Source organism: Scyliorhinus torazame, chromosome 25 (assembly GCF_047496885.1).
Source record: "Scyliorhinus torazame isolate Kashiwa2021f chromosome 25, sScyTor2.1, whole genome shotgun sequence".
In the NCBI taxonomy this organism is placed as follows: Eukaryota; Metazoa; Chordata; class Chondrichthyes; order Carcharhiniformes; family Scyliorhinidae; genus Scyliorhinus; species Scyliorhinus torazame.
Window position 1 is genome coordinate 48,426,614 of NC_092731.1, and position 22,376 is coordinate 48,448,989.

Consider the following 22,376-nt stretch of genomic DNA (forward strand, 5'->3'; position numbering starts at 1 on the left):
GGTGAGCTGGCAAGGTGGATACAGAACTGGCTAGGACATAGAAGACAGAGGGTAGCAATGGAGGGATGCTTTTCTAATTGGAGGGCTGTGACCAGTGGCGTTCCACACGGATCAGTGCTGGGACTTTTGCTGTTTGTAGTATATATAAATGATTTGGAGGAAAATGTAACTGGTCTGATTAGTAAGTTTGCAGACGACACAAAGGTTGGTGGAATTGCGGATAGCGATGAGGACTGTCAGAGGATACAGCAGGATTTAGATTGTTTGGAGACTTGGGCGGAGAGATGGCAGATGGAGTTTAATCCGGACAAATGTGAGGTAATGCATTTTGGCAGGTAGGGAATATACAGTGAATGGTAGAACCCTCAAGAGTATTGAAAGTCAAAGAGATCTAGGAATACAGGTCCACAGGTCATTGAAAGGGGCAACACAGGTGGAGAAGGTAGTCAAGAAGGCATACGGCATGCTTGCCTTCATTGGCCGGGGCATTGAGTATAAGAATTGGCAAGTCATGTTGCAGCTGTATAGAATCTTAGTTAGGCCACACTTGGAGTATAGTGTTCAATTCTGGTCGCCACATTACCAGAAGGATGTGGAGGCTTTAGAGAGGGTGCAGAAGAGATTTACCAGAATGTTGCCTGGTATGGAGGGCATTAGCTATGAGGAGCGGTTGAATAAACTAGGTTTGTTCTCATTGGAACGACGGAGGTTGAGGGGCGACCTGATAGAGGTCTACAAAATTATGAGGGGCATAGACAGAGTGAATAGTCAGAGGCTTTTCCCCAGGGTAGAGGGGTCAATTACTAGGGGGCATAGGTTTAAGGTGAGAGGGGCAAGGTTTAGAGTAGATGTACGAGGCAAGTTTTTTACGCAGAGGGTAGTGGGTGTCTGGACCTCGCTACCGGAGGAGGTGGTGGAAGCGGGGACGATAGGGACATTTAAGGGGCATCTTGACAAATCCATGAATAGGATGGGAATAGAGGGATACGGACCCAGGAAGTTTAGAAGATTGTAGCTTAGTCGGGCAGCATGGTCGGCACGGGCTTGGAAGGCTAAAGGGCCTGTTCCTGTGCTGTACATTTCTTTGTTCTTTGTTTGTTTGAATATGGCGGCAAAGTGGACGTGAGGATTGTCACATCAGATCAGCTATGATCTCATTGAATGGTAGAGCAGACTCGAGATGTGGAATCGCCAATCTCTGCTCATATGTCTTATGGTCTAATTCCATTGAACGCACAATGGTTAGAGTCCGCACATTATGGGATTCATCAGGTTGCAGCATCACGCTCAGAATGTGTTATTTTTAAGACTTCCGAAGCTCTTCTCAGCACTTTCTGTGATTCCCAGGTTTCTTACTACCCACATTGCTGCCTCAGTTATCCCGAATGCAGACAGACAAATATTAACGAGAAATAAGGAAAGGATTGAAAGCAGTGGTAAATGCAATTAATCTTAATTCTGAGTACAGCCTTGTTTAGCAATACAGAGTGACTGTATCTGCTCGCAAACAATCAGAGAGCCAATGAAAGTCATTCACTGAAGAAAAGGACCACGGTCTACTGGGGCTCCAATGCTGTCGAGTGGCTGAAAGCGGATCTTGCAACATTCCAAACCATGGTAGCAATGTAAAGGGAAATAGTCCTCTTCCGGTTTGCAATCCCTCTTCCGGCACATTGTTCCAGGCAAGTTGCAGAGACTCAAAAATTCTGAATTTCAAAATAAAATGAATAAATTATTGATTGAATGTGCGAATGCCTAATGCTGAAATTGGCAGCTGGCTGGACAGTGCTATTGCGACTAACTCTGTAGTATCCATTAACAGTTTCTATTTTGGGTTTATTAAATCTACATGCTATTCTTCAACCAACGTGGAATATACCATATCTTTATTTTAGAAAATGATATTAGAACACTTGCCATAACTAAAGGCCATTCAAAGTGGAAATGTTATGTTTTGGTTTAAAAATGCGAAATCAGTTTTAAAAGAACAGCTACTTTCAGTTATAGAACCGTATAACCCCTACGTTGCAGAATCAGGCCATGAGGCCCAGAGAGCCTGTAGCGACCATCCAAAAGAGCAACCTAACCAGACAAACTCCGGCACCCCATTTCCATAATCCCAGCGAACCTGCACCTCACAAGTAGGAAGATCTTCTCTGCCATCTATGTGCAAAGGAAAATCTAGGTCTTTTAAATCCAATAACAGATACGTTTGATGACATGATAGGATTAACCACATATTTCCCACAGTGCATAAGGATGCTATAGGAGCGTTTTCAAAACCTCTGTATTGAGTCAGATTTCACGTGGGGTTCTTCCCTGTGGTTATGGCTCAACTCAGTACAGAGAGGAACAGAGACAACAACCTGGATAAGACGGCTTTATTAACCCAAGCTTGATGCCGTGTACAGGAGAGATGAGATCTGTCTGCTTGTCAAGACCTATCTACAAACACTGATAAAAACACATCAATTATACGATTTCCAAAAATCAATAACCCACCCCAGTTGGACTTGATCCAATCCTTGAAGCTTCATACCGAGGCCCACTCCCCTGCCCTATCCCTGTAACCCCTCATAAACGGCACACATTTGGACACTAAGGGCAATTTGGCATGGCCAATACACCGAATCAGCTCACCTTTGGACTGTAGGAGGAAATCGGAGCACCCGGAGGAAACCCACGGAGACGTGGAGAAAGTGCAAACTCCACAAACACATGGCTGGAATTGAGCCCGTGTCCCTGGAGCTGTGAGGCAGCAGTGCTAACTACTGTGCCACTGTGCCGTCCCCGATACCAGGTGGTACGCACTGCCAGCGGAGGTGGTGAAGTCAAAGTCATTAGGGGCATTTAAGCAACTCTTGGACTGGCACATGGACAGCAGAAAACTGAAGGTGTGTAGCTTAGGTTGATCTTAGATTAGGATAAATGGTCGGCACAACATCATGGGCCGAAGGGCCTGTACTGTGCTGTAACGTTCTGTATTCTATGTTCTATATATCGAACAATGGCAGGTCAGTCAATCGAACCTCAGTTGTGGTCAATTTATTGGAATCAGTTCATCGGGACAGGATAAACTGTCACTTCAAAAGGTGCAGATTAATCGAAGACAGTCAGCGGGGATGTTAACAGAAGACCGTGACTGACTAAGTTGAATGAAGATTGAGCAAGTGACAAGTAAGATTGGTGACGGTAGTTAATTTCCGCAAACGAACCCAGGTCAACTTTTTTGTTGGACTAAAACTATCTGAATGCTCTATCATCTATCATAATTATAGTATCTCCATTGCTGTTGGCATGGTGTGGGCTGCATAGATTATATCACGACTCTTGACAAATTCCCACATGACAGAGTGGTTACAAATAAGTCTCCATGGGTTCCTGCGGAATGTAGCCGACTGGACACACAATTGGCTCAGTGGGAAAGAAAGGTTACTTGTCAGTGCCTGCGAGATATTTGTCCAGTGGGATATAAGTGATATTCCCACGTTTTCTTGTTCTATATATTAAAGGTTTGGAGGTGAAATGGGGGGATTACATAGATACATAGAAGATAGGAGAAGGAGGAGGTGTTTTGGCCCTTCGAGCCTGCTCCGCCATTCATCACCATCATGGCTGATCATCCAACTCAATAGCCTAATCCTGCTTTCTCCCCATAACCTTTGATCCCATTCTCCCCAAGTGCTATATCCAGCCGCATCATGAATATATTCAAAGTTTTAGCATCAACTACTTTCTGTGGTAATGTATTCCACAGGCTCACCATTCTTTGTGTGAATAAGTGTCTCCTTATCTCTGTCCAAAATGGTTTACCCTGAATCCTCAGACTGTGACCCCTGGTTCTGGACACACCCATCATTGGTAACATCTTCCCTGCATCTACCCTGTCCAGTCCTGTTAGAATTTTATAAGTCTCTATGAGGTCCCCCCTCATTCTTCTGAACTCCAGCGAGAACAATCCCAACCGAGTCAATCTCTCCTCGTATGACAGTCCCGCCATCCCTGGAATCAGTCTGGTAAACCTTCGCTGCTCTCCCTCGAGAGCAAGAACATCCTTCCTCAGAGAAGGAGACCAAAACTGCACACAATACTCCAAGTGTGGCCTCACCAAGACCCTGGAAAATCACAGCAACACATCCCTGCTTCTATACTCGAAACCTCTCGCAATGAAGGGCAACATACCATTAGCCTTCTTTACCGCCTGCTGCACCTGCATGCTTACCTTCAGCGAATGATGCACAAGGACACCCAGGTCCCGCTGCACACTCCCCTCTCCCAATTTACAAACATTCGGGTAGTAATCTGTCTTCCTGTTCTTGCTTCCAAAATGAATAACGTCACACTTATTCAACTTATACTGCATCTACCATTGGTTTGCCCACTCGTCCAACCTGTCCAGATATTGCTGTTGGATCTCTGGGTGGGATTCTCTCAGCCCACGCCGGTTTGGAGAATCTCTGTTCCCAACGATATGCCGACGCCGTTTTGCGATTCTGCCAACAAGCGAAACCAGCATGGTTGTCCTCGGCGCCGAACGGCCCGGAGAATCGCCGGAGATGCCCGTTTAGCGATTCGCTGGGCCCCGGTGATTCCCCGGTGATGGACTGAAGTCCAGATCCCAGGTCACGGCGGCGCCCCCAACCGGCTTTTAAAAATCGTGCGCAAGTCGCTGACTCAAGACCCGGAAGCAGGAGCTAAGGGGCCGGCATGGGGGGACGCACGGGTGTCGGGACGGGCACGGCCGTGGCTGGGGGCGAGGGGCTGACGGGGGAAGGGCCTCCAGATTCAGGGGGGTTCGTGGGGAGGACAGCTCTGCCGGCCGGGAATGGGCCACTATTATTTGTGTGAATAAGTGTCTCCTTATCTCTGTCCAAAATGGTTTACCCTGAATCCTCAGACTGAATCCCCCTGGTGGCCAGGCTAATGGGCACCGACCCTGGGCGCTCGCTGAGCGCGAGACCCCGACCCTGTGGATGGGTGACAGACCCAACCCCCACCCCCGGGGGGCCGGCCACCCAGCCGATGGCGCCCACCAGGAGGTAGGGGCTTCCATGGCATCCCCCACCAAGGGCACTGCCATCCAACGGTGGCGCTATCAGGAGGCACGGGCAACAGGAGCCGGGGCACAGAGGGTGCGGCCAGCGGTTGATGGGCATGCATTTGTGTGGTGCAAGCGTGGCACAATCGACCAACCTGGGCGGCTTGTGGAAGGGACCATGCGCCATGGTTCAATCTGTTGCCTACCCCCACCCCCACGCCCTGCAGATCATCATCTTTGGGCACCAGCCAGCGATGTTGGCCGCCGTGGCGGCGGCGGCTGCCCTGCATGCGGCCCTGTGGCAGCGTATGCGCAGGCTGCTTAAAGAGGTGGCGGCAGCTGCAGCAGAGGGACGGGCTGCAGGGGGCCAGGTGGCAGCCGATGAGGCCTCGTGTATACTGGCGCCGCATGTCCTTCGAGGAGCTGCCGGACGGGACATGCTGGAGGAGACTTTGGATGAGCCGGGAGACCATCGCCCATATTCACCACCTGATTGCACACCTGGCACCACGTGGGACTGCGGGGGGGGGCGGGGACAGCGTCTCCTGATGGCCTTTAAGGTGACGGTGGCCTTGAACTTTTATGTTCCAGTTGCCGAGTCAGGACCTGTCCGGCATCTCGCAGGCACCGGTGCACCCGTGCAGTGACCGACGCCCTGTATGCCATCGCCGGCCGCTACATCGGGTTCCGGGCCAGCCAGGATGCCCGGGTGCGGGATTCGCTGCCGTGGCCAGGATGCCCATGGTCCAGTGGGCGATCGATGGGGTTCATGTGGCCATCAGCGGATAACAGGGCCGTGTTCATGAACAGGAAGGGGTCCCACTCCATGAACGTTCAGGTGGTCTGTGACCATCGGATGAAGATCCTGCACGTCTGCACCCGCTACCCCGGCATTTATCCTGGCCCAATCGTTCATCCCCGCCATGTTCGAGGGACGCCCCCCGCCCCCCCCCCCCCACCCCCCCCAGACTGCAGGGCTGGTTGCTGGGCGACAAGGTTTACCTGTTGCGGTCGTGGCTGGTGAAGCCAATACGGAGGCCACAGACCGACGAGGAGCGCTGCTACAACGATGTCCATGCAGCGCCCAGGGGTGTGGTCGAGAGGTGCTTTGGGCTGCTGAAGATGCGCTTCAGGTGCCTGGACCGTTCTGTGGGGGGTCCTCCAGTACCCGTCGGAGAGGGTCAGCTGCATCGTTCTGGTCTGCTGTGTCCTGCACAACATCGCCCAGCAGAGGGCGATGTGCTGGAGGAGGAGGAATAGGAGGCAGAGGGGGAGCCCGTGGAAGGGCACCGTTCTCCAGAAGAGGAGGATGGGGAGGGGCGGGGCAATCGACGGGACATGGGGGCCGTATATGGACGGGAGGCTGCACAATGCCATCGGCAGGGCCAGCGAGCACGCTTCACCAACTAGGGGGGCAGAGGCTCGCTGAGCAGTGGCACTGGCACCACGTCACCTCCCCGCACCCCCACCTCCCCCACCACCCACCACCCTTACCTCCCACACAACCTCATGCACCACACCCTCCATTACACATCCACCTGTGGCACAATGGGCTGGGCTCACACGGTTGCTTGTGGAAGCGGCTGTGCTCGATGCCATGGAGGATGATGACAACCCGCTCTGCGATGAGCTGTCAGCTCCAAATCGTTAGACAATGTCTGACTCATGGCCACATTTGCCCCCTCCACCTGGGTAGTCCCTGTATGTGGCCTGGACACTCCTTCACATGGCCCTGTCGAATCGCTGGGGGCGGGGTGGCGTGGACGTCCGGGTGGGGGGGGGGGGCACACATTACACCCACCGGGGCTCAACATTCCTTTACCCGTCGACCACCGCGGCACTCAGTCCCCTACCCGAACCCACCATCATCGGACATATCCCAGAGGCAGCTTGCATTGGTGTAACAGTGAGTTTAATTAGAAAGGTTACATACACGTGCCCTAGCCCCTATAACTAAACTGTGCCCTGCACCCATGCCAACTTACTAGGTGTCGAACTTCCTGGCCTTACATCCCCAGACGGTACAGCAGGAGTGGAGGCGGACGGCTGAGACTCCTGTCCTGCGACTTGGCTCCCCGTTGGCGCTCGTTTCCTGGGTCGGCCCAACCGGGATGGGCCAGGCTGCTCCTCAGGCATCCTGGATGGCATGGAGCCCCCTGTTCTGCCCGCTGTCCACCAGGTGCACCAGGGATGGGACGAGGGGAGTCCGAGGTGCCGCGGTGTTCCGGGACCTCCCCTGCAGGAGTCACCGGCACGGGCCCCAGCACCTCCTCCTCCCTCGGTGTGCCCGGTGTCCCCGGGCCTCTCCAGGGGACTGGGGTGCGAGCGGAGACAAGCCCCGAGGCACCACCGACACCTGGCGCTGCCAGTCCTGGAGGCCCGCTGTGCTGTCGACCAGGGTCCGAACCTCAGCAGCGATGGAGCTCAGGGAGTGGGTCATCCCTGCCTGGGACTGTCACCCTGCCACCTCCCTCTGGGCTTGTGCAACGCCAGCAGCACCTGGGAGATGTCGCCGATGCTCTCAGAGAAGGCCTGCTGAGACTCCGCCAGACCCCGAAGCCCGGCGGCAATGTCCAGTTGGCTCTGGGACATGGGGAAGCCCCAGGACTTGCAGAACCTTGACCTATGGTCGAAACCGTTGTCCCGATTGCCTCCATCGCGGACGCCACCCGTGCGGTGTCGGCCTGGGAGGCAGCCGTGACCGGTACCACTCGCTGCTCCTGGAGCGGATGGACTCCTCCACCTGCGTCTGCAGATTCTGGAAGGCGGCTGTCATCCCGTTGTCCACTCCCTGGGTTTCCAAACGCATCGGGTCTGTGGGTGGGTCTGGTAAGTCCAGGAACCCGGCACCCTTCTGGGCGGCAGCTGGATGCCGCGGCTGGGCTGCCCTCCGACCGTCCGGCCCCTCGGCTGCTCCTACCTCCACCTGCTGTACCAGAGCGGCTGTGCGGTGCGCACCAGTGAGTGTCCCAGAAGCCTCATGGCTAAAGTGCCCGACCGCAGCGAGTGTCTCGCGATGGTGGAGGGTCTGGGTTACATCAGTCCGAGAAGTCAAGGTCGTCGTCAGGGCCAAAATCCGGGGTCTCCTGCGGTCGACCCCTGGCCCGATTGGCCTGTGTTGCCCCCGTGTGCGTGTCACTGTCCGGCCCATCAGTCCTCTGGGTTGGCGTGCTCTGTGTGGCAGTGCTCTCGGTGTCGTGTGCATCAGGGGATAGGGTGCCTGTGTCTTGGCTGTCGGTGTCCCGGGTGTCGTCCTCTTTCTCTCAGTGTCCTTGGTCACCCTGTCAGTGGAAGGTCTTCCCGCCTCCCCGCCGTGGTCTGCGTGCCACGGGGGCCACTGGGCCTGGCACTGGCCATGGGCCTGCAATGCTAGATGGGCCAGGACCACCGGCGGCTTGTCCTGTAAGACACAAGACAACACATATCATTAAACAGACGAAAGGAGGTCAAGTGGGTGCAGTGGGGCATGGGGTGGGGGGGTGTTGCATGGGATGGGGTGAGGGGGGTGCAGTGGGGGATGGGGTGAGGGGGGTGAAGTGTGGGGTGAGGTGAAGGGGATGCAGTGGGGGATGGGGTGAGGGTGGTGCAGTGGGAGAGGGTGGAGGGGGTGGAGTGGGGGGGATGGAGTGAGGAGAGTGCAGTGGGGGATGGGGTGAGGGGGATGCAGTGGGGGATGGGGTGAGGGTGGTGCAGTGGGAGAGGGTGGAGGGGGTGGAGTGGGGGGGATGGAGTGAGGGGGTGCAGTGGGGGATGGGGTGAGGGGGATGCAGTGGAGGACGGTGGAGGGGGTGGAGTGAGGGGGGGCAGTGGGGGATGGGGGGATGGGGTGAGGGGGGTGCAGTGGGAGAGGGTGGAGGGGGTGGAGTGGGGGATGGGGTGAGGGGGGTGCAGTGGGGGATGGGGGGATGGGGTGAGGGGGGTGCAGTGGGAGAGGGTGGAGGGGGTGAGGGGGGTGCAGTGGGGGACGGTGGAGGGGGTGGAGTGGGGGGGATGGGGTGAGGGGGCTGACGTCAGGCGGGGGAGTCTCACTTGTTGGTTCGCCTCGACCTGGCAGCCGGCAACCTCCCGGCCCTCGGCTCTGCCTGCGGCCCTCTGTTCACTCATGGACGGTGAGGGGGTGCGGTATGGGTAGAACCCCTCCAGTTCTCTCCCTGTGGTTGTGGGCAGTGGGGCGTGGGGGCGGGAGAAACAAACATCAGGGTTTGGCGGCCCGATGCAGGCAGCGCTGATGGTGGGTAAATGATGGCAGGGCAGCACGGGGCACCCGCATGGGTGGGTGCAGCCCATATGGGTCACATCGGGGTTGTGCCGTCACCCTGGGGGCACCTTTCATATGTGTGGGTGGTATGCGGGGTGGTGTCAGGGGCACGTTGCTGTGTACTCACCCTGCCTGCTCTCGTAAGGTCGTGCATCTTATCGCGGCTCTGTTTGTGCCCTGTGGCGCTGACAGAATTGCCCACCTCCCTCCACAAACGCCGGACTGGTGGTGTCCACGTGTGGGGCACAGGACCGCCCTCCTCTCCTCTCCCGTGTCCAGCAGCGTATCCAGGTCCCTGAACCTTGGGGCGGCCCGGCGGGCGGCGGCAATCTTGCGGATCTTACGACTGAGTGAGGGCCAGCGTCATTGATGCGTCGGTCTGATCCCCACTTCTCGCGGCTCCTGTGCTAGCTCCTTTTGCGGGCCAGAATTGCTACTCACAGCGGCCCATTCACGCCATTGTAAAACATCCGGCTTTTACATCTGCATCAACATTTAGCCACTGGATCGGAGAATCCCGCCGCCCTGCATCCTCATCACAATTCACCCTCCCACCTAATTTGGTATCATCTGCAAACTTTGAGATGTTACATTTTGTTCCCTCACCCAAATCATTAATATGTATTGTGAATAGCTGGGGTCCCAGCACCGATCACTGTGGTACCCCACTGGTTACTGCCTGCCAATTTGGAAAAGACCCGTTAATTCCTACTCTTTGTTTCCTCTCTGCCAACCAGTTTTCCATCCACCTCAATCCATTTCCCCCAATCCCATGCATTTTAATTCTGCACAATAATCTCTTATGCGGGACTTTGTCAAACGCCTTCTGAAAGTCCAAATATACCACATCGACTGGCTCCGTTGTCCACTGTACTGGTTACCTCTTTAAAGAATTCCAACTGATCTGTCAAGCATGATTTCCCTTCATAAATCCATGCTGATTCTGGCTGGATCACTGCCACTGCTTTCTAAATGTTCTGCTATAAAGTCCTTGATAAGGGATTCAAGCATTTTCCCCACTTCCGATGTTAGGCTTACTTGTCTATAATTCCCTGCTTTCTCTCGACCTCCCTTTTTCAATATCGGAGTGACGTGAGCTACCCTCCAATCTGCAGGGACAGATCCAGAGTATAGAATCCAGGAAGATGACCACCAATGCATCCACTATTTCCAGAGCCACCTCCTGATTGATTTAATAGAATGCTGCAATGCTGAAAGGTTAGTTTGGAACAAAGAAGACTGATGAGACGTTTGATAAAGAAGTTCTTATGGGTAAAGAGGGATACGGCACGAGGAAGTGCTGAAGATTTTGGCCAAGTCTGGTACTATGACCGGTACAGGCTTGGATTACAGAAGGGCCTGTTCCAGTGCTGTATTGCTCTTTCTTCTAACTGACTGTGCAACGAATCAGTGAGCATACTTGCTGCAAGAAAAGTAGGAAATAATGGCGGGATTGAGGAGAAATCTCCTCTTTTGATGTAGGGAGTGGTATTAAATCGGGACATCCTGCCATCCATGTGAGAAATCATGTTACTTTTAAAAATATGTTGTAGGGATATTACACTAATGTGTGTGTGTGTGTGGCTGTGAATGATTAATTAAGATGTGGATCGGTTAAATGGAGCCAGGTACAGGTTCCGGAATGTGCCGACTCGGAGCTTTTCACAATAACTTGTGACACTAAAAGATTAATATTATTAGAAGTGTAAAGGTGCAAGATGCGTACATTTATTGTGGATGTTTCCTGGTTAAGTAGTTAATAAGTATCTCGGCCAGGATCAACTGTTGAATAACAAAATAAATTCAGAGGCTGCAAAAAAAACATTTAACATCTTTGATGAGTTCCATGCACACACAGAATAGAGTACATTCCAATCTATTGACCCCAAAACCGAGACAAAATAGAATCGTGAAATACTACCATATGTTTGGGAAATATGAGGTCAAATATGTGCTGAGAGGAATGAAGTCGGAGATGAAAGGAAAAGAGAATATTTTTACGTCATCGGGAGGATTAGAGGGATGGTTCTGTGAGGAATACTGTGCTATAATCACTCTCTGTATGGGCCTATGACAGGCACAGACTCCATCTTTGTCCTGAATCGAAGACAGGCTTTTAGTCAGATTGAGATAGAATATTTCTGAGACCTGAGACAATTCTATTCATGGAAGCAGGTAGGAGTAAGACGGAGAATTGAACATTACATAGCCAACTGACAGTTATTGGGAAAATGTTGGAAATTATTATTTAACAATGCCTCCTTACAAGAAAGGTAAAATTCGATTCAGCGATGATGGTTTTCAGAAAATGAAGCCTTGTCTGACATACATATTTCATCTTTTGTGGAGGGGAAAAATGGTTTGGAAAACAAGAAACACGGAGATCTAGTGCATCTGGTTTTCCAAAGTCCCTTGGGTAAGTAAGCACATAAATGTTTAATGCACTATGATAGGACTACTGGATTCTACTGATGGAAAGAGAGAAGCGTTTAAACAAAGTGTAAGATCTTAGGACCATTCGTGTCACCCTGGCTCTATTCATGTGCAATTGACCAACCCGACGTTTTGCCATGGAGCTTCATAGTTTTACCCTACAGATGACTATAACATTCTAGTGGAAGTCATTGAATCAATCAGCTCTCAGGTAGTGCACCTGGGAAGGTAAACATTGGATGTCAAGAAAGATATCTTCTGCTTTCACCAATCATCTTAACTCGGTCTCTGTGGATTTTCGAAAATTGCATCAATGGGACGTTTCTCTCCCATCTTCTCTGACCAAACCTCTTCATGATTTGGAATGTCTTGATTAAATATCCGAGCAACATTCCCTTTTATAAGACAAGTGGACTCAGCATCATTCCTCTATCTAATAAACTGAAGTTCCGACTCCCTGGAGCCATTCATGTGGTACATTTATGTAACCTGTGTGTTGTTTTCATATTCTTCAAAAAAGCAGTTCTTTTTTCAGGTGTGATTGCTTTCTTGTTTTCTTACTCATTATTATAAAGTCCAAAACACCGTATGGATTGTTCGCCCCACTTTAAATATGCCCTGCCGTCTTCAAATATTCGGAAGCTGTGCTCCTGCACGACCTCGGAATTTTAGCGTTTTTTGCACCTTGCTTCTCGGCGTCTTTATTAATAAAATTTATCATTTTACTCTTTCCATCAATAAATGTAATCTGGTGGGCAGCACGGTGGAGCAGTGGGTTAGCACTTGCGGCCTCGTGGCGCCGAGGTCCCAGGTTCGATCACGGGTCTGGGTCACTGTCCGTGTGGAGTTTGCACATTCTCCCCGTGTCTGCGTGGGTTTCACCCCCACAACCCAAAGATGTGCAGGGTAGGTGGATTGGCCACACTAAATTGCACCTTAATTGGGAAAAAAATGAATTGGGTACTCTAAATGTATATTTAAAAAAATAAATTTAATCTGTACATTTCATTAAAACGTTTTGTTCTTTTTAATTTAAAAGAATGCGCTGGAATTACAGAATAACTCAAACATCATTGAGCAGTTGTAAGCGGGGTCTGCAATTACCCGAACGCAGGCTGAAACAACTGATTTGTAAAGGCCGGAAAGGGGCAAATGTGTTTAGGTAATGTTCAGGAAACTTTTTTAAAGCGATCTATGTCCAGTCCATCAAGAAACAACGCACTGTTCGACCTGGTTCGTGGAACTGATGTGGGCGGGCTGTCAATGGGGGAACATTTCGGACTCAGTGATCATTTTATCATAACTTGAATGCTGATGATGGTTACGGAAAATCAGTAATCCAGAGTTAATGGGGGGGGGGGGGTAATCCAGAGTTAATGGGGGGGGGGGGGTAACCTCAATGGGGCATGAGGGGAGCTGGGACAGTTAGATGGGAAAGACAAGTTGGAGGGGAAAAACTGTAGCTGGTCATTCGGTTACCTTCAAATCATAAATGGTCCTGATTCACAATCACGTATATTTCCTGAGCAGGGTACGAGTATGACAAAGGAGACAAAAATTAATATAAGGAATAAAAAGAGTGCTTATGACAGATCGAAGGTAGAAAAGATTGTAGAGAACCAAGACGCAGAGAGAAGATTCAGAGGGAAGATGAAAGAAGATAATTAGAGAAGCTAAGACTGATTATGAGAAAAGGCTGGCAACCAACATAAAGTGGAAGTAAAAGCAAATTAATTCTTATTCCACAGTATAAATATTTTCCACTTTCTCTATCTGTTAGCTTTGACAAAGAGTCATTTGACTCGAAACGCTAGCCATTTTCTCTCCCTCCAGATGCTACCGGACATTTTGAGATTTTCCAGCATTTTCTCTTTCGATAAAGTGGAAATCCCAGTTTTCTGTAGGTATATAAATAACAAAGAACAAAGAACAAAGAAATGTACAGCACAGGAACAGGCCCTTCGGCCCTCCAAGCCCGTGCCGACCATGCTGCCCGACTAAACTACAATCTTCTACACTTCCTGGGTCCGTATCCCTCTATTCCCATCCTAGTCATGTATTTGTCAAGATGCCCCTTAAATGTCACTATCGTCCCTGCTTCCACCACCTCCTCCGGTAGCGAGTTCCAGGCACCCACTACCCACTGTGTAAAAAACTTGCCTTATACATCTACTCTAAACCTTGCCCCTCTCGCCTTAAACCTATGCCCCCTAGTAATTGACCCCTCTACCCCGGGGAAAAGCCTCTGACTATCCACTCTGTCTATGCCCCTCCTAATTTTGTAGACCTCTATTAGGTCACCCCTCAACCTCCGTCGTTCCAGTGAGAACAAACCGAGTTTATTCAACCGCTCCTCATAGCTAATGCCCTCCATACCAGGCAACATTCTGGTGAATCTCTTCTGCACCCTCTCTAAAGCCTCCACAAGTGTGGTGACCAGAATTGAACACTATGCTCCAAGTGTGGCCTAACTAAGGTTCTATACAGCTGCAACATGACTTGCCAATTCTTATACTCAATGCCCCGGCCAATGAAGGCAAGCATGCCGTATGCCTTCTTGACTACCTTCTCCACCTGTGTTGCCCCTTTCAGTGACCTGTGGACCTGTACACCTAGATCTCTCTGACTTTCAATACTCTTGAGGGTTCCACCTTTCAATGTATATTCCCTACCTGCATTAGACCTTCCAAAATGCATTACCTCACATTTGTCCGGATTAAACTCCATCTGCCATCTCTCCGCCCAAGCCTCCAAACAATCTAAATGCTGCTAGGTTTTAATCCGGACTCTGTTAGGGGTTTTCTGTTAGGGGTTTTCTATAGGCCTCCGAAAAGTTCCAGAGATGTAGAGGAAAGGATTGCAAAGACGATTCTGGATAGGTGCGAAAGCAACAGGGTAGTTGTTATGGGGGACTTTAACTTTGCAAATATTGACTGGAAACGCTCTGGTTCGAGTACTTTAGATGGGTCCGTTGACAAATCCAATGTGTGCAGGAGGGTTTCCTGACACAGTATGTAGATGGGCCAACGAAAGGCGAGGCCGTATTGGATTTGGGACTGGGTAATGAACCAGGACAGGTGTTAGATTTGGAGGTAGGTGAGCACTTTGGGGATAGTGACCACAATTCGATTACGTTTACTTGAGTGATGGAAAGGGATAGGTATATACCGCAGGGCAAGAGTTATATCTGGGGGAAAGGCAATTATGGTGCGATGAGGCAAGACTTAGGATGCATCAGATGGAGAGGAAAACTGCAGGGGATGGGCACAATGGAAATGTGGAGCTTGTTCAAGGAACAGCTACTGCGTGTCCTTGATAAGTATGTACCTGTCAGGCAGGGAGGAAGTGGTCGAGCAAGGGAACCGTGGTTTACTAAAGCAGTCGAAACACTTGTCAAGAGGAAGAAGGAGGCTTACGTAAAGATGAGACATGAAGGTTCAGTAAGGGCGCTCGAGAGTTACAAGTTAGCTCAGAAGGACCTAAAGGGAGAGCTAAGAAGAGCCAGGGGGCGACATGAGAAGTCTTTGGCAGGTAGGATCAAGGATAACCCTAAAGCTTTCGAATGATATGTCAGGAATAAAAGAATGACTAGGGTAAGAGTAGGGCCAGTCAAGGACAGTAGTGGGAAGTTGTGCTTGGAGGCCGAGGAGATAGGAGAGGTGCTAAATGAATATTTCTCGTCAGTATTCACACAGGAAAAAGACAATGTTGTCGAGGAGAGTACTGAGATTCAGGCTACAAGACTAGGAGGGCTTGAGGTTCATAAGGAGGAGGTGTTAACAATTCTGGAAAGGGTGAAAATAGATAAGTCCCCTGGGCCGGATGGGATTTATCCTAGGATTCTCTGGGGAGCTAGGAATGAGATTGCTGAGCCTTTGGCTTTGATCTATAAGTCATCTTTGTCAACAGGAATAGTGCCAGAAGATTGGAGGATAGCAAATGTTGTCCCCTTGTTCAAGAAGGGGAGTAGAGACAACCCCGGTAACTATAGACCAGTGAGCCTTACTTCTGTTGTGGGCAAAATCTTGGAAAGTTTTTTAAGAGATAGGGTGTATAATCATCTGGAAAGGAATAATTTGATTAGACATAATCAACACGCTTTTGTGAAGGGTAGGTCGTGCCTCACAAACCTCATTGAGTTCTTGAAAAGGTGACCAAACAGGTGGATGAGGGTAAAGCAGTTGATGTGGTGTATATGGATTTCAGTAAAGCGTTTGATGAGGTTCCCACGGTAGGCTACAGCAGAAAATACGGAAGCATGGGATTCAGGGAGATTTAGCAGTTTGGATCAGAAATTGGCTAGCTGGAAGAAGACAAAGGGTGGTGGTTGATGGGAAGTGTTCAGACTGGAGTCCAGTTACTAGTGGTGTACCACAAGGATCTGTTTTGGGGCCACTGCTGTTTTTATAAATGACCTGGAGGAGGGCGTAGGAGGATGGGTGAGTAAATTTGCAGATGACACTAAAGTCGGTGGAGTTGTGGACAGTACGGAAGGATGTTACAAGTTGCAGAGGGACATAGATAAGCTGCAGCACTGGGCTGACAGGTGGCAAATGGAGTTTAATGCAGAAAAGTGTGAGGTGATTCATTTTGGAAGGAATAACAGGAAGACAGAGTACTGGGCTAATTGTAAGATTCTTGGCAGTGTGGATGAGTAGAGAGACCTCGGTGTCCATGTACATAGATCCCTGAAAATTGCCACTCAGGTTGAGAGGGTTGTTAAGACGGCTTACGGTGCGTTAGCTTTTACTAATAAAAGCTAACGTAGAGGGATTGAGTTTCGGAGTCATGAGGTCATGTTGCAGCTGTACAAAACTCTGGTGCGGCCGCATTCGGTGTATTGCGTGCAATACTGGTCGCCGCATTATAGGAAGGGTGTGGAAGCATTGGAAAGGGTGCAGAGGAGATTTACCAGAATGTTGTCTGGTATGGAGGGAAGATCTTATGTGGAAAGGCTGAGGGACTTGAGGCTGTTTTCGTTAGAGAGAAGACGGTTACGAGGTGACTTAATTGAGGCATTCAAGATGATCAGAGGATTGGATAGGGTGGACAGTGAGAGCCTTTTTCCTCGGATGGTGATGTCTAGCACGAGGGGACATAATGAGGGGTGATAGATATAAGACAGATGTAAGAGGTAGGTTCTTTACTCAGAGAGTAGTAAGGGTGTGGAATGCCCTGCCTGCAACAGTAGTGGACTCGCCAACACTAAGGGTATTCAAATGGTCATTGGATAGACATATGGACGATAAGGGAATAGCGTAGATGGGCTTTAGAATGGTTTCACAAGTCGGCGCAACATCGAGGGCTGAAAGGCCTGTACTGCGCTGTTATGTTCTATGTTCTATCTGCCATCTCTCCGCCCAAGTCTCCAAACAATCTAAATCCTGCGGTATCCTCTGACAGTCCTCATCGCTATCCGCAATTCCACTAACCTTTGTGTCGTCTGCAAACTTACTAATCAGACCAGTTACATTTTCCTCCAAATCATTTATATATACTACAAACAGCAAAGGTCCCAGCATTGATCCCTGCGGAACACCACTGGTCACAGCCCTCCAATTAGAAAAGCATCCTTCCATTGCTACTCTCTGCCTTCTATGACCTAGCCAGTTCTGTATCCACCTTGCCAGCTCACCTCTGATCCCGTGTGACTTCACCTTTTGTACTAGTCTACCATGAGGGACCTTGTCAAAAGCCTTACTGAAGTCCGTATAGACAACATCCACTGCCTTACCTGCATCAATCATCTTTGTGACCTCCTCGAACAAATCTATCAAGTTAGTGAGACACGACCTCCCCTTCAGAAAACCATGCTGCCTCTCACTAATACGTCCATTTGCTTCCAAGTGGGAGTCGATCCTGTCTCGAAGAATTCTCTCCAGTTAGTTCCCTACCACTGAAGTAAGGCTCACCGGCCTGTAGTTCCCTTGCTACCCTTCGTAAACAGAGGAACAACATTGGCTAGGCTCCAGTCCTCCGGGACATCACCTGAAGACAGTGAGGATCCAAAGATTTCTGTCAAGGCCTCAGCAATTTCCTCTCCAGCCCCCTTCAGTTATCTGGGGTAGATCCCATCAGGCCCTGGGGACTTATCTACCTTAATATTTTTTAAGACGCCCAACACCTCGACTTTTTGGATCTCAATGTGACCCAGGCTATCTACACACCCTTCTCCAGACTCAACATCTACCAATTCCTTCTCTTTGGTGAATACAGATGCAAAGTATTCATTTAGTGCCTCGCCCATTTCCTCTGGCTCCACACATCGATTCCCTTGCCTATCCTTCAGTGGGCCAACCCTTTCTCTGCCTACCCACTTGCTTTTTATGTACGTGTAAAAAGCCTTGGGATTTTCCTTAACCCTATTTGCCAATGACTTTTCGTGACCCCTTCTAGCCCTCCTGACTCGTTGCTTAAGTTCCTTCCTACCTTCCTTATTTTCCACACAGGCTTCGTCTGTTCCCAGCCTTTTAGCCCTGACAAATGCCTCCTTTTACTTTTTGACGAGACCTACAATATCTCTCATTATCCAAGGTTCCCGAAAATTGCCGTAGTTATCCTTCTTCCTCACAGGAACATACCGGTCCTGAATTCCTTTCAACTGACACTTGAAAGCCTCCCACATGTCAGATGTTGATTTGCCCTCAAACATCCGCCCCCAATCTAGGTTCTTCAGTTCCCGCCTAATATTGTTATAATTAGCCTTCCTCCAATTTAGCACATTCACCCTAGGACCACTTATCCTTGTCCACCAGCACTTTAAAACTTACTGAATTGTGGTCACTGTTCCCGAAATGTTCCCCTACTGAAACATCTACCACCTGGCCGGGCTCTTTCCCCAATACCAGGCCCAGTACCGCCCCTTCCCTAGTTGGACTGTCTACATATTGTTTTAAGAAGCCCTCCTGGATGCTCCTTACAAACTCTGCCCCGTCTAAGTCCCTGGCACTAAGTGAGTCCCAGTCAAACATAGAACATAGAACATAGAAAATACAGCACAGAACAGGCCCTTCGGCCCACGATGTTGTGCCGAACCTTTGTCCTAGATTAATCATAGATTATCATTGAATTTACAGTGCAGAAGGCGGTCATTCGGCCCTTTGAGTCCGCACCGGCTCTTGGAAAGAGCACCATACCCAAACTCAACACCTCCACCCAACCCCAAGGGCAATTTGGACATTAAGGGCAATTTATCATTGGCCAATTCACCTAACCCGCACATCTTTGGACTGTGGGAGGAAACCGGAGCACCCGGAGGAAACCCACACAGACACGGGGAGGACGTGCAGACTCCGCACAGACAATGACCCAAGCCGGAATCGAACCTGGGACCATGGAGCTGTGAAGCAATTGTGCTATCCACAATGCTACCGTGCTGCCCTTAAGAACAAATAAATCTACACTATATCATTTTACCGTCATCCATGTACCTATCCAATAGCTGCTTGAAGGTCCCTAATGTTTCCGACTCAACTACTTCCACAGGCAGTGCATTCCATGCCCCCACTACTCTCTGGGTAAAGAACCTACCTCTGATATCCCTCCTATATCTTCCACCTTTCACCTTAAATTTATGTCCCCTTGTAATGGTTTGTTCCACCTGGGGAAAAAGTCTCTGACTGTCTACTCTATCTATTCCCCTGATCAGCTTATAAACCTCTAACAAGTCGCCCCTCATCCTTCTCCGCTCTAATGAGAAAAGGCCTAGCACCCTCAACCTTTCCTCGTAAGACCTAATCTCCATTCCAGGCAACATCCTGGCAATATTGGGGAAGTTGAAGTCTCCCATCACCACAACCCTGTTGTTTTTATACTTTCCAAAATCTGTCTACCTAGCTGCTCCTCTATCTCCCGCTGGCTGTTGGGAGGCCTGTAGTAAACCCCCAACATTGTGACTGCACCCTTCTTATTGCTGATCTCTACCCATATGGCCTCACTGCCCTCTGAGGTGTCCTCTCGCAGTATAGCTGTGATATTCTCCCGAACAAGTAGCGCAACTCCGCTTCCCCTTTTACATCCCCCTCTATCCCGCCTGAAACATCTAAATCCTGGAACGTTTAGCTGCCAATCCTGCCCTTCCCTCAACCAGGTCTCTGTAATGGCAACAACATCATAGTTCCAAGTACTAATCCAAGATCTAAGTTCATCTGCCTTACCCGTAATACTTCTTGCATTAAAACATATGCACTTCAGGCCACCAGACCCGCTGTGTTCAGCAACTTCTCCCTGTCTGCTCTGCCTCAGAGCCACACTGTCCCTATTCCCTAGTTCTCCCTCAATGCTCTCACCTTCTGACCTATTGCTCCCGTGCCCACCCCCCTGCCATACTAGTTTAAACCCTCCCGTGTGACACTAGCAAACCTCGCGGCCAGGATATTTATGCCTCTCCGGTTTAGATGCAACCCTTCCTTCTTATATAGGTCACACCTGCCCCGGAAGAGCTCCCAGTGCTCCAGATAACGGAAACCCTCACTCCTGCACCAGCTTCATCCGATGCCAGTGCTTATGTAGTTACATTGTATACCTTGTGTTGCCCTATTATGTATTTCCTTTTCTTCCCATGTACATTAGGTCTGTTGAGCTGTTCGCAGAAAAATACTTTTCACTGTACCTCGGTACACGTGACAATAAACAAATCCAATCCAATCCAATGTGTCTGCATATCTGCTCCTCTATCTCCCGCTGGCAGTTAGGAGGTCTATAGTAAATCCCCAACGTTGTGACAGCACCCTTCCTATTCCTGAGATTTACCCAGATTGCCTCCCTGCATGAACCCGCCAAGGTGTCCGCCCTCAGCACAGCTGTGATATTGTCCTCAACCAGTAATGCAACTCCCCCACCCCTTTTGAAACCCCTCTGTCCTGCCTGAAGTATCTAAATCCTGGTACGAAGTCTTACAACACCAGGTTAAAGTCCAACAGGTTTGTTTCGATGTCACTAGCTTTCGGAGAGCTGCTCCTTCCTCAGATGAATGAAGAGGTCTCTCCGGGACCTCTTCATTCACCTGAGGAAGGAGCAGCGCTCCGAAAGCTAGTGACATCAAAACAAACCTGTTGGACTTTAACCTGGTGTTGTAAGACTTCGTACTGTGCTCACCCCAGTCCAACGCCGGCATCTCCACTACATATCTAAATCCTGGAATGTTTAGTTGCCAATTCTTTCCCTCTTTCAACCAAGTTTCTGTTATAGCAACAACCTCATAATTCCACGGACTAATCCAAGCTCTAAGTTCATCTCCCTTCCCTGAAATATTCCTCGCATTGAACCTGATGCACTTCAGCCCACCAGCCCCGCTGCGTTGACCAACCATTCCGTGCCTGCTCTTCCTCTTAATCTCACTGGCCTCAGTCTGTAGCTCTCCCTCAGTTATTTCTCCCGTTGACCTACTGCTCTGGTTCCCACCTCCTGCCATTCTAGGCAGTTCAAACTATTTCTCTGCCTTCCACTTTTCTCCGAACTCGTTTCTGTCCCCTTCTTTACTACCCTCTGACTCGCTACATTGGTTTCCATCCCGCTGCCGCATTAGACTACTGGTCATTATGGAGTGAGATGAGGAGGCATGTCTTCACACTAGTGAAACCTGGATTCCTCTGCCCCCAGACTGTAGGGAATGATCCAACATTTAACGTCGGCAAAGTGAGAATAGCGAAGTTTATTTTTGCCTGGACGGAAATGATAAAAGAGCAGATGTGTTTGTGGATGTAGCTGTGGGGCTGGAGGGAGGTGGAGGGAGGGAAGTTATACTTTCCCCCGAATACCAGGCTTGGTCAGACTGAATGGTCTGCTCCTGCTTTGGGTTCTTCTTGTTCGGGTGCATATTGTTGCAGCATTGCTCACAATTGTCAGTTCTGAAACTGTGAAACTGCACACTGGGATGTCGGGAAATGTGTCTCGGGAGTTCAGCATCCTGGGAATTTTTTTTTTTAATTTCAATTTCTCACACCGTCAATCAAGGAGCAGGAGCCTGCCTCAGGTTTTGTGAGTTTATCCCTTTCTAGAATCTGGGCTGTAACCTTACTTCGAAACATGATCCACATTCCGGCTGGCGACTATCACTGCAAAAGGAGACAACAGTTTGACCGCGCGTTGCTTGTGTGCTTGGCTCAACTCTGAACATCTGTCTTTCCCTTCACCCGGTCAGGCATCCAGACACAATTTGTGGTAGAATTAGTTTAGATTAAAATCCTAAACCCGCCGGTCACAATCTTCTTCAGTCAAACAATCAAAACCTCATTATGAAAGCAGAGAGAAAAAATTTAAAAAGTAGAATAGTTTAAAGATGGGCTGTTCAGAGATTGGAGAAGTGAAGGACTGTTACCTTTGGAAGCTGATTGAATGATTAACTCTTCAACGCCAACAATTAGGAGCCCAAGAACGAATAGCAGAGCATTCATCGTCTTAGGCATTTTTACAGACTCAACATCCGTCACCTTGAATCGAAACACACATCGGGAGAGTTTCCTGCCTTTATTACCGCACTTATAGGGGAGTGACTGACAATGACATCCTATCCCAAGGTGTTTCTTATCTGCGTGACATGGGATGAGTTGGCAGCTTGACTCCGTGGGCACAGCTTTTCCTTTGAAATCGCAGAGCTGTGTTCAGTGAAAGTATTAGCCAAGTACATCAATGGCTGAATAGTTAGTC

At 49.8% G+C, this 22,376-nt stretch overlaps 1 long non-coding RNA gene across 1 annotated transcript; it reads right to left on the reverse strand.

Annotated features, from left to right (window-relative positions):
• Positions 1 to 1,437: 1,437 nt before the first annotated feature.
• LOC140402512 (uncharacterized) lies at positions 1,438 to 22,376 on the reverse strand. The gene is made up of 2 exons (XR_011938147.1): positions 22,048 to 22,376; positions 1,438 to 1,706 (listed from the first exon to the last, which is right to left on the reverse strand). It is a non-coding gene; the product is annotated as an uncharacterized lncRNA (long non-coding RNA).